Source organism: Corapipo altera, unplaced genomic scaffold, assembly GCF_003945725.1.
Source record: "Corapipo altera isolate COAL_440 unplaced genomic scaffold, ASM394572v1 48b, whole genome shotgun sequence".
In the NCBI taxonomy this organism is placed as follows: Eukaryota; Metazoa; Chordata; class Aves; order Passeriformes; family Pipridae; genus Corapipo; species Corapipo altera.
The window spans coordinates 9998696-10012466 of record NW_020884884.1 but is presented as its reverse complement, the minus strand read 5'-3'; positions in this window follow the sequence as shown (position 1 = coordinate 10012466).

The following is a 13771-nucleotide window of genomic DNA, read 5'->3' as shown; positions in this document are numbered from 1 at the left end:
TCTAGGACTTGTTTAACTTGCTGGGAGAATGTGAAAGGAGCTGAGACACACAATGTTTGCAGGGTTACACTTTGCCAAGGGGATGTGTGCCCTGGGATGGTGCAATGCTGGCTTCCTCCCCATGCAATACACACAAATGCAGATTGAAGACAGAGACTGCCTTTCACATCAAGAGTGTCTATGTTCAGTTAATATTTCACTACTCTTTTGCTCCTCTCTGAGTCATCTACTGTCCTTTGTTTCTAGAGCTTCTCCATGAGGGAGTCCAGTCTCGATGATATTAGTTTGCTTTGTTTTTTTGGGAGCAATAGCTGTTTAAAGCTATTTGTTAGCTTCCTTTCTTTATTCAGTACAAGTAATTGACTTGTTTCTTCTGTTATATCTTTGTCCTGCATAGATTTTCATGCCTTTCTTTTTTGGCTTACTTCTCTAAAATGCCAAGCATCATCTCCCAAATTGCTCTTTATATATGTGTTTTGAATTATCAACTTCCACCCACTGGACTAAGAAGTACTGTTGTTCTTCCTTTGCTCTTAATGTAATTCTGCCTTTTTTTTTTTTTAGGAAAAAAAAGGTCAAGTAGGATAAATAAGTAATGTGCTCCTTTTACAGAAGCAGAGCTGTCCCAGGAACAATTTGGATTTTTAACTGACTCATCTGACCTTGGTTTATATGATAATGTCCTGGGAGAAGGGACTCATCCACACATGCATACAAGACAGACATATTATTAGTGTTCAGTAAAGTTAGTCATAAAGAGGAAAGCATCATCCAAAAAAAACCTTATAGAAATGTCAGATGTGTATGTAAATATGTATCAAAAAAAAGAAGAAATGTAGAATATTCACAGTGTTTCATATCCAAATATAAAGGGATGCTGTAATCTTGATAGTTTGAGAACTGATTTTTTTCTCTATAAAGTAATAACTCTCTTTTTTTGGAGAAGGATTGCTGATAAGTGAGAAACACATTTCAAATGTTAATGTCATACTGAGGCAGTTCTGACCATCTAGTATGAGATGGAGCAGGCTGAGTAACTAGGATGACATTTAATGTGAGTCGTATTAGTGTGGGGGTGCCTCTAAGTACAGCTATCATCATGAGCCAACTCCCAGGGTAGGAGGAGGATAAGAGCAGGTATCCAAATAAATCATGGTGTCAGCTGTTTGGTGGTGTCTCTGGCTTGAGCAGAGGTCCGGTTGCCAACAGCATGTGTGGTACCTCTCTGTTCTCAGAACACTGGGGATGGCTTCTCAAGCAGCTATGTTTCCTTCTCCCTCCTTTCTCAGTGTATATGCTAAGTTTTCTAAACAGAGATACGGTACACTCTAATTTTAGTGAATTGTCTCATTTGAACACAGATCCTGAATATTCAAAAAAATGAGATTTGCCAGCTGGTGAAAGTGCTCCTATCCCTATAATGAATGCAGTAAGCTGTGGCTTTAAAGAGAAAAGTAGAACTACCTCAAACATGAGACACCACCCAACCAACATCTGCATAGGAAGAAATGACATTTTGTCAGTTGTCACACTCTGAAGGGATCCGATATTCCAACAGAGCTGCAGGCTTCAGTAATTGATAAGCTGGCTGCAGTGAAACCAGCAGCAAAAGTAGCTCAGGTTTTGTAAGTAATTTTACGTTTATTCAGAGCTCATTTCTAATATTACCTGGGATAGCTGCCGAAATTAGTCCAGAATTTCAAGAAAACCAAACTAGTGCTGCTTTTGCGCTGGCTGTTGACACTTGTTGGCTTTCTCTGCTTATTCAGAGGAGTCAGACACAACACACACAACCTTCTGCTCTCATCTTTCCACTCTCTTTCAAGCTTAGACAGCTTGACAGCATTGTTCTAATACCCGCACTGGTAGCTGCACCTTTTCACCAAAGGGAGTGGAGTTGGATTCAGGCTTCAAGAAATTGTGTTTTCTGGAGCGTAGTTAGAGTTTTAATGAGTACAAAGTAAAGTCTGAAATTAAGGAAGTTCCAAAATGTAGGCCTAATGAAACAGATCTGTCATTCCATAAAAGACTGGTATAAGAAGCTACCTGGATTTGTGTATGCTAATATTATTTGTCAGGTAAAAGAAGACTACTTTACCTATAGTGCCTCAGAATAGTTGTGAAATATTCTAGGTGAAATTCTCAGGTGATGAAAAATAGCAGAATGTTATGGAAGGAAATCAAGCTTGGTAAACTAGTGTAAATGATAATCTGATTCCTGGAGGGTTTTCATATATTTATAAATTACTGAAACACCAGTATCATTCAAACAAACCCTCACTCAGAAAATTATTTTGCCCTAATGGGTCACATGAATATTCTTATTTCCTCTTCTATGCTCCATGATATACGAACATCTTAAAATAATCATGTATGTATATATGCATGTATGTTTGTATGTGGTAATTGGATATTACAGGTGAATAGTTTTGCACTGTTTTAACAAAATGGAAGAGCTCTTTTCTTGGTGCACAAAGAACAGAAACTATGATAGATCAGCTCATGAAAATGAAGTATCCCAGTGCTGACAAAGGAACAGATCCTGAGTTCATTAGGCAAGCTGTAGAAAAATCAAAAGAATGTGGTTTATTGCAAAATTAGATTACTAGCTGTCAGTAGACCTTAAATAATATTGTCCTTTTTATCCAGCATGTACATCCAGAGTGTTTTGTGATTATCTTAAGGAAATTAAAACGTATATCAAAATTCACTAAAAGAAACAGTGAAGCACAGTTGGCTTGGATGATTTGAAATGTTTAATGGGAATTGATCAAAAGCTACATAGAGGAGGCAGCTTAGCCTTTAAAGAGTTTGGGAATGTTGATGACCATAATTTTTTGGCCTTTATATTTGATTAGATTAGGTATATTTTAATTTCACTGAAATGTGTACTCTTTTCTTGGATGTAAGTTTTGTCCGAGAAAAAAAAAAAAAAAGAACAACTTGGCCATTTGTCTGGATTTTCTAAATGTTTGCATTCCTGGAAGTCCTAGTGATGTTGTCTATATACACAGATTGACTGTCCAGTGCATGCATAAGACCTGCAGTGTGATTCCAACATGAGAATGATTGTGCATGTGTTAGTTATTGCATCCACTCAGCATTTGCACATGCATGCTGTTCCCTCTGGTTTTAATGCCTCTCTGCATCAGTAACTTTTTGTCTGCTTTCAAAAGGCAATGCATGTAGGAGAACTGTGATACTTGTTTCCTTTCTAAGAATTTTATTTTGACTACTGCTGCACTATTGGAAAGGAGAAAATACGAACAAAGAAGGATGGTTGCACAGATAGGGCATAAGACTAAGGATCAGGCTTGGGTATGTCATTTGTTTTAGCCAGTGACACAATTCCCCATACGTAAAGAGGAGATAACTCCTCTTGCCATACCATTAATTAATGGTTATTGATTAATTCGTTAACCACAAATTAACCCAAGCACATAAAAATCTATAGCAATAGAGTGTGTCCTGCAAAGCACGTACTTATTTATTTCCTAAGAGGCCTCTAAGGAAGATTACCTGACTACTTTAACAGCCTAAAAGCTGCAGTCTGAGGAAATATTTTGCCAGCCCTGTTCCATTTTTCCAAACAAGAGCACTTTGATCCAGTGTATTGGAAAGTTGCCTAACCTGAGTGGTTTGAAACAGCTGGTGTCTACACACAACTCCATTTGCTGACTTTCCCATCTACTTAATATTATATAGGAACTTGCAGTGCCTGACTACCAGAAATTCAACCTCTGAAATTCCTTTGGAATTCTTTTTACCTGCTCACAGTCTCTTATTACTAACATCCTGCTCTAAATCTGGCCTTCAGCATAGCTGCTTATATGAAATGCACTAGGCTTTATAGAGAAGTGAGACTTCATACTCAAGCATGAATATCTCTCACTCTCTAAACATAAGCAGTTATCCCAGCTGTTATATACCTTACTGTGTTGTGTACATGGAGAATGAATGATTTTGCAAGTACTAATTTACTGTAGGAGGTTTACTGTGTATTTAATGTATGCTTCCCACTTGCCAATTAAGTCATTCAGCAAAATCAAATTGATTTCCTGACTTTACTACCAGGTTTGGTCCCTGGACAGAGATGAAAATCCTTTTTGCAGTTCTTTAAGATTTATGGAGAAAGAAATTAATGCAGATGTTTTGAGACTGTCTGAAGAAATACATAATTAGAAAGTGTTTAAGGCATTACAATATTTGCATTCTCCATAAGGAATTCAGGAAAATTAACTGCAATAAAAGCAAAAAAACTGCCACAGCTTCATTTCAGTGTCTTCTTAGAAAATACACATTACCTTTGGAAATCATAAGGTAAATGTGCAAATACACATGTACCTTACATCCCTTCTCACTCATTTTCTGATTATTCAGTAACAAGAACCTATGTTTAACTCAGTAATTGGATCATTGGTACCAAAAGCAATTAAATATATATTTATATATATTTATATATATATATATATTCAGTCAAAACTAATGATGGAATTCTAGAGCACTGTGTGTCATTCTGTCTTCAGTGTGCCTTGGGATTTGAAAATCTGTAAACTGACAAAACACTTGATAAATGATGCAACAGGAAGTGGTCTCAGTAACTTCATTAGTCTTTCTTATCTTCACTGGCTGTCATCCACCTCTCCACATATCACCTACTGAGCAAATATACTGACTTTGCATTGGTGTATATGATACATAGAACAGGGCAAAAAGCAATTGAGGTCCTGTGCTTATTTATATGATATAATCTGTAACTGATAAATCCTTTTCTGAAAGGTGCTTTATATAGACTAATAACAGTAGAAAAACTTTGTCTCTCTATGCCTGAATATCAGAGATGGTTCTCTGTAAGATTCTCAAAGGGCTCACGTTACCTCTTACCGTATCACAAAGTCATTGTAAATTTGTGACCAGACCCTTCAAGGAATTCCAGTTTAAATCTGGGAATTAAAATTATGGTACATCTACAGTAAGGAATAGAGAACAGTGCAGAGATTGTTGGGCTAATTACATCCACAAGATTCAGTGCAACACCTTGAAGAGAAACTATTCAGGAACACCAAAAGGGGACAGCCATATTCATGGTGCTTTATCTGATCCAATAAACCTGGCTCCCAGAAAAAGCTAATTTGCTTGCACACAAGGACATTCTGGGAGTACACAAATTTGGCAGAAAGTTTTGCTGCAAAATATAGATGTATTTACAAAGGAGAAAACATGAACTGAGTAGGGTGTCTGTGACAGAGGAGATGGTAAGCTCAATACCCCTTGAAGAGCCTGGATACTGCCCCAGGGGTCAAAAAGAAATGTGACAGAATGTGACCTTGCCAATAATGAGCATCAGTTTGTTGTAGCAACATAACAGTTATGAAGTCAGCCAAGGTCAGAATCTCTGTGTTGGTTGTGTCCTGGCCCTTGAACTGGGACAGCTGGTTTGACATTTTCTGTACAGAAAAGCTGTGAAGAGGAGACTGTTGCCTTGTGTTTATCCTGCTGCCTACCCTGTCTTTGGACATCAGTTACCCACGATAATGAGTTTTCTTTATTTTCTTCCTCTTCTGCTCCTCTTCCTCAAACTCAACGAACAACTTAATTGTCTCTCTTGTCTAAATATTTTCTCAGATGTGAAATCTGTGCCTTATATCTAGTTTTATAAAATGCAGCAAGTACTATAAACCTGGAAACAAGATGTTAAACTTTTAGATTACCTACTGCAATGTTAACATAGTTCTAGTCAGTTAAAAGGATAGTGTTGACTTCTAGCTAATCTCTAGACAGACCATGTAAGTTGTGATCTCACTGTACTGGAGGTGGTAAGAAACACCCCAGTCTAAGGTAGATTTCCATGAAAGAAAAGCCATCCCTCTTTGAGCTGCAGAAGGATATTGATTATATTACATTTCAAAGTGTGATATACCGTTCTTAGTTCCTGGGGGCCTCTAGCCAAATCTGCAGGTTACTGTAAAAGGAATTGGTGACAAATTATCTCTTAAAAAGCCTACAGGTGAGATTTCTGGAACATCTACCTACAGGCCAACATCCAGTGATTTATTTTTTTATTTGTATCTAGGCAAGGTATGTGATGGAATACAAATGAGGGTTAGGCTCCTGGCCACTTTCCTACAGGCACCAGTTTGTCCTAGGTGTATATGCCTACCTTACTCTCAGCCACTCCTTTTCTTATACCTACTTCTTTGTCAATTGATAGATATCCCCATTCATTCCAGAACATCCCTGGAGATGCTCTAGTGTCAGTGAAGAGCTCCCATGTAGAGAGAGAAACTCTGTTCACTAAAGATGAGAAAATATGAAGAGATTTGGAGAACTCAGCAATCTATAGGGATCAGAATACTCATTCTGAATAACTATGGATGAACTTGAAGGAAATCAGAAAGTTGTTCAACTTGCTTTATAGGAAGCCCAGAATAATGACAACAAGAAGCAGCAGCACGAAAAGATGGTAAGTGGAAAATACCATTCTTCCAGATGTCAAACTATAGTGCATCATGGAAGCTGTAGATCAGCCAGGAAACGGTCTGCGAAGGAAAACAAGGTTCATGAGACATTTGAGTTACTTCTTAGAGGTAAAGGACCTCAGTGGGTTAACACCAGATTCACAAGATGTGAAATCCTTCCATGTGGTCAAAAGAGCCATCGTGTTTATTTTAGATCAACCAGGCCCTAATTAAATATTTTAAAATACTTCTTTACATTTTCAAATTAGAAAAATTTTATATGGTGGATGTTTCATATTTTGTAAGACAACGCTCAATGGAAGATTTGTTTTGGAGATCTAGGAGCAAACTTTTTAGAGGGAAACAATGTATAGTAAAGAACTAGTAAGTTGTTATACAAATGTGTGAATAATCACTTAAACAAGGATTCAGGTTGACTTAGATGAACATATTCCATCTCTGTCTATCAGCTTACATACAAAAATTTATAGCAGGGAGTTGTCAGAGACATGTCAACATCATCTGTCATCTCAGACAGTAAAACAGAGAGCATGGATGCCAAGTGTCACATGGCACATTTGTACATGAAGAGAGACACCAGCACTTTGCAGTCAGAAGTGTCCACCAGTGCAGAGGAGCTGGAACAACTCTGTGGCAAGTGGGTCACAGAAGCAGATACTGATATGTGAGCTTGAGAGGATGAGGTGAGATTTTGTGCTGGCTAAACTGAAATACGAACCTGAAGATGACAAAAAGCAAAGGCTTCATGAAGAGAGACTGGCACAGATTATTAAACAGGCAGTAAAAAGATTGGCAAGTAGAGAAAGGATAAAGGGTTGGATGCAAGAGAGACTGAAACATTCACATTCTATGTTAAGCAATTTGTAAGGTTCTATTCTTTTGTGTCAATTAGTACTGTGACTTCTTTTAAAGTTAGCCTTGACTAGGTGATCTCTACAGCTTGTACATATACTTAATGAGAACGGAGTTGTTCCGCTCCCTAGAATATGAACTATGGTAACGTTCATTGCTATAAAATATATTAAAGAACAGTTATCTCACAAACTAAGTTTATGATGTAAGGATTCAAGAACTTTTTTTCCTTATTTTTCCCCCTGAACATCAGAGGAATTGCTCTGAATGCAATGCAAACTTTGATCAGTTTTCTCCTTCTATAGTGGGATCAATTTCTTGGTTTGCAGTTAGATGACTCAGATAATAAATGCATGAATAAATGAGGGATGAAAGAATCTACCAAAGTAATACAGATTTTCTAGATAATTAGTCAGATTTTTCAAGCCTGCAAAACTAGATGTAGATGAAGTAGGTGAAGTCATTGTATGTTCAGACATATGAATCTGTTTTTAACAGTAGTCCAGCCCAGAGGAGACTATTCTATTTGACTATTGTGTTAGACTTACTTGCATGTTGGTCTTCTCCTGCATGTTCTGTGCTCTAAATCAGGACAGGATAGAAGGATGTGTTTTACACAGTATTTCTAGCATTTGTGCTGGGGTTGTACACAGGAGCTCAGATCATTCACAAGAATGGCACTCAGCTAAATACTACAGAATACCTAAAGTTTTTCATATGTGAGGGTTTTTTCCATATAACTAATCCATAAGCCTAGATAGGATCTCACAGTTAAGTGAATTAAATGCAGTTCCAATAAAATCAATGAAGTTATACTACAGAAAAACTCATGAGGGTCAGGTCCAATATATATTTGGCTAAATTACTGACATGCATCTGGACTAAACAAATTAACTACTGAAATTTTTTATTAAATTAAGAGCTGAAAGTTTGCTGAAGAACATGTATAAAGGTATGAATGTACTCAGCAGTTTGTACAACAGATGTAGAGATGGATACACAAAAAAGCTTTACCATTGGTATGCACTGAGTTCACATGAACTTCTTCGTGTACCTGCATGCTCTTCCTTGCAGTAAGCATGAGGTCAATTCCTTTATTTCTGAGAGAGAAAACCTAGCTCATGTTATGGATATGGGTGGAAATGTGATACCTATCATTTAACAAAGCGTAGCTGATTTGCACTCAGTTCACATGCTGACTTCTCTCACAGCAATTTTTGATGAACTAAGTGTGCCACAGGGCCAGGTGCACTCAGAGAAGCACATGGATGGGACAGGAGTGGAACACTGTTGTGTGACATAATGTGTATTTTTTCCTTTTCCTACAGTTTAGTCAAGGATTCTAAGACCAAAGTCTACTCCAGCCCCCAAAACAGTATGCCTTGTTCCTACAACTGCTTCATCTGTATTCATGTTATTTACACAGTAAAGGAGCTGGCCTTCTACATTTTACAAACTCATTACCTCTTTTGCTACTGTGCTTTTTACAGTCTCAAAAAGCTTTTCCATAATTAAAAAAAAATAAAAAAGGAAAAAAATGTTCTTTAAAAAGGTAGCATATTGTACTCTCTTGGCCCCTTTTTTTTCTGCTTTTTAATTATTTTTTTCCTCACTACATCAATCATACATATAGGATTTCAGCTATTATATGTACAGTAGCCTAATTATGGAAAATTAACTGATTGTCTCAAGAAAACTGCAACTGAATGATGTGATTTGACTTCATGCTGTCTCAACAACGTTTGACATCATACAAGGGCATTCATCTATCCAAATAAAGTTACACACAATAAGAAATCATTTTGGAATGTGTTCTATTTTGTCTCCTTAGATTAACATGGTGACTTGGGCATACCTTTAACAAAATTATCACAGGGGGGTTTCAGAGCTGGGTTTATTATCCTGGATAGAGTTGCTGAGGAGACTTTAATGTTCTGCTGTGTGCTCACTACTGTAAGCTGGGCAGAACAGAAACATTCTCCTCTGTGCTGCAATTACACACAGTCTCTATCAGCAATAGACCAGCAAGCACTGGTGAATGCATATATACACTCTTTATAATTGAGGTATTGTGATTCCTGAAGTTTCCACATTAATAAGGAAAGATATCAAATATAGCCCCAGTAAAAGGTATTTTGTCTAGTGGGAATATGACTAGAACTTTTTCATACAACTTTAGTCATGCAGTAGAGGATATTTCCAGCTGAGAAAAGGTAAAGAGTCATCTACCATATGGTATGTCAGGTTAGAGTAAGTACAATCTTATCAACCTTCCTGTGTGGTTAGGATCAGAGCATAATTCATCCATATATCCTCATGCACATGCCTTACTGTGTTTTATTTAAATAAGTCTTGTCTCAGTCTACATTCTTTTTGCATTGTGTTCTTAACAGGAAAATCACTTTAGGCCCCCTCACCACTTCAGTATGTCTGTGGGAGGTAGTGATTTTACTTTATTTTTTAAAATTACTTAGGAATAAGACCTGTAAATAAGCTGATTTCAAATCTGTGTTTTTATTTCAATGAAATAATAAGAATGTCACCCAGAAACTGGGTGACAAAGTCTGTGCTTTGTTTTCTGCTGAATCTGACAACACTTCCTGTAGATAACCTGTATAGAAATATGATTTGCAATACCACAAGTGACTTCAAATACTTCTCTTCACAGTTTGTAACTCTTGGGTTTCCATCAGCAGGAGAGTAATTCAAATGACAGCTAGAATTTGTCACAGATGTGAGACCACTGGAAGTTCCAGAATAGAGTTTGCACTGAAGCATTATTTTTATTACTCATTCAATGCTAATTTTGGGGGATGTAAAGAAGGAGCCTCTTGCATTTTAGTCTCTGCACACAGGAAGTAATACTAAATAGTCTTAAACATATTCCAAAATCATACCCAAGGAGCAAAATAGGTTAGCCTTTCCCTGATAGATGCTCTCTGAGCTGTTGTGGGCACCCATGTTATACTTAATGTTATTCCCATATTGATGAGAGCTAGATTCTTTTTTTTATTTATTTTTAAGTCTGTGTAGCTGCCTAGCTTCTGGGAGCTGCAGCTCAAAAATTGTTGATAAAGTAATGAGAAGTAGCAATGTAGCATAGAACAGAAAAATCCAAGCTTCTCTCTAACTGCTTCAGGTCCTTCTGGGCTTTCACCAGCTCCTGCACTTCCCTGGGCTGGCAAACACCCCTTTTGAGTTTCCTGGCCATGCCCTATACCCTTATTTTACAACAGTAGGCACACTCATCACAAAGTGTATGGTTTCATGTGAAACCACAGGAAATGGTGGTTTCAGCTATTTTAAGCCTAAAAGTAGGCAGTATTTTACAGATGGTTTGATTTCAAGAGAACCACAACAGGTAAAAAAAAAAACCTTTTAACCCTCAGAGCTGTAATAACATACAGCTAAAATTTCAGAAGCCACTATGAAGAGCCTCAAATTAATGATTAAAAATAATATTAATTCCCACTGGTTTTGTCAGCTAGTTTGTGATTTATTAGTACATGAATTGGGAATTGATGATCTTGGCAAAACAAAAAGTTTTCTAATTCACCTGCTAATCAAAGCTACATTTCATAGTCTTCATTTGTCATTCTTCCATAGGCTGTGCCAAATCAAAGGGCAAATTCACTTGGAAGTGAAAAGAAGGCACTGACTCATTAGTTAACTGAAACTTATTTTGTACTAAGCAACTTCATTCTGAAGCCAGAAATTTCTCTAAACTCAAAGCTGGGGGTGGGGGTGGGCTTTAGAAGGCTGTAAGGTCAGCTTTGTTGCAAAAAGTTTGCGCAGACTCTTCCCAGTGAATTGGTGGCTTCAGATCTCGGATGGACGTTTGGAGCCCAAAGTGAGTTCCTACCTCTATACAGGCGTAACCAAACCGCCCAAAACTCCCCCCCCCCCCCCCCCCCGCCCCCCAATTCTGCATGGAAGGCTAAGGAGAGGGGACGAGGAAAAGGGCAGTGCAGCAGAAAGGAAGCCCCTGCCAGAAGGTCGCCCACAGTTTTCGGTCCCAGCGCGGCCGGCTGAGCCCCGGCTGAAGGCGCCCGGAGCATCAGCCGGAGCCTTGGCTCCCGCCGCGCCCGCCCAGCAAAGCTCATCCAGAGGCAACCGGGCTCCTGTTGGCTTTGCGGGAACGCGGGACAGCACACCGATTCGGCCGATCCAGCAGCTCCCTTGCCTTGCCTTGCCTTGCCGGAGAGCCCGGGATGCCCCGGGACTGCTCCGGGACTGCCCCAGGACAGGGGCGGTGGGAGCCCCGCCCTGGCCCCGCAGGCAGAGCAGAGCAGAGAGGGCAGGGCAGGGCAAGCTGCTCTTAGGGGCAGGCTGAGAGCAGCGGGAATGACAGCTGGAGGGAAAGCGCTGGCTGGCCCTGGGAGCAAGACACGAAGAAACTTTGGAGACCTTCAGTACGAGCAAGGGTGAGTGATTCGAGCCGTGCTATAAGAGGAAGGAGGATGCTATGGGTGGGTTTTCATGCTCTGAAGAGTGTAATGCTAACTTTACTTATTTTCACTAGTGCAATCCCAGAAGTATTGCTCAGAAAAAAAACCCAAACCCACAACAGTAATAATTTGTGAATAATGATTTGCAAGTTGCAGTTATGTGGGGTGAGGTGGGATAGGAGGAGAAAAAAAAATGTTTTTTTTACCGAACTGCAGCAGTGTCACAGCTGCTTGGCAGTGCCTGGGTGCTCAGGTGTGCTGCTTGCCACCCTGAGCATGGCAGGCACAGGTGAGGAAAGGGAGTATTAGTGAAGGCAGATGGTGGGACTCCTGTCTCACCAGTTTTATGGAAAAATTTGCCTGTAGCAAAGTGTCAGGCGCAGTTCTGCTAGTTAAATAAGGGGTTGCTGTTGCTCTAGATTGAATACTTTTGCTCCAAGATGTTTTGGGACTGGCTTAAAGGCCAGTACTACACTTGTTACCAATCATGAGTAGCCAGCTTCTAGGTATAAAATATATCCTCTGATTTTGGCATGTGTTGCATATTTAAAAGCAAGACACTTCACCTCTTTGCAGAGATGCACTATATCTGCATAAACACTTGTTTTCTTGTCTTTTCTCTAAAAAATAAGGTGTTTGTAGTGCTGTGATTAGTTTAATTAACTCTGCACTTCTGGGATTCCTTTCTTGTTTGAAGCCTGGGAGCTCTAATTACTTAGCATTTCACATACTCAACTCCTTTCAAACTACTTAACACCCATCCAAAGTTGGGTATTTTATTGAAATAGTGATTTGGCTTCTTAAAAGCCATGATCTCTTGAGATATGTTGTTACTTTATTATTGCAAGGAGAATTTTAAAATCCTGCCTTGGTGCTTTTGTCCAAGGACCTTCCCATGTAGATGGATCAGGCATTGAGTAGCATTGAGGCTAACTTTCCCTGAAACCAGTGAAAATGATTCTGTTAACCTCAATGGTAGCTGGGTTAGCTGTTCTGGCTTGCAAAAGTACTTGAGAAGATTACCACTGTAGAGACCAATGGCATCCTGTAGGTGTAAAAGTCTCATTACAGCCACAAAACTTTGCAGGTATGTACAATGAGCAGCAACTTACATCAAAGTTGTTTGGTGTTTCCCATAGTGGTGTTCTGTTGCAGCAGGACCTGGTGGAGTTTTTGTTTGTTAGGGAGATTTCTGAGCACCTCAGTGAGGGAAGCAAGAAAATAGGTCCTTGATTGCTTTCTTATGCAGCCTTGAAATCACAGTAAAGAAGTTCAATTTTCACTAAGAAATCTCTCCCCTGCATTCTTTTTTTTTGCGTTCTGCCTCTGCAGGTTTCATTGCTGTTTGCAACTCCTAATATCCAAGTGGGTTAAACTTACTGGACAAAAAAAAATGAACATATGACTTTTTTCACCATCTTAGTAAAATTAATGAAATTGAACTTCAATGAAGTTGGTCACCAGCATGAACAAAGATGGCTTCGTGTGAATGCTTGCAGGAAAGGGATGGGAAAAAAGTACGAGGTGCATTTCTGAGATGATGAGGGTGATTCTGGTTGAAGGATCAAAATTCACTGGACTCTGGTTTCTCTGACTGGAGTGAACCTTTCTGTGGGCTTTGCCATCTGTAAGGCAAGGGCAGATGAATCTCACAGGTATTAAGTGTGATGGTGTGCAAATGTATTAAGGACATTAGCAGGAGGTTCAGGTACACAAATCAGGTACACTAAATAATTTGAAGTAGTACCATGATTGCAGTTGTTCCTCCATTCCTAGTTTGGTAAGTGTTTCTCCAGTGCTCCTGCAGGACAGCCTGTGTCTGTCCCCAGTGCACTGCTGCACCACCTGGCTCCAATACCACCACTGCCTCTGGTCCCCAGAGCTCTGGGTGCTGCTTCCTGCGTGTCAGCTGGTGCCTCTGCCTTCAGCATTGGTTTAAGTGGACATAAATGGCTTATAGGGCTTGGGTTATTTCCAACCAGGTTGTCCCCT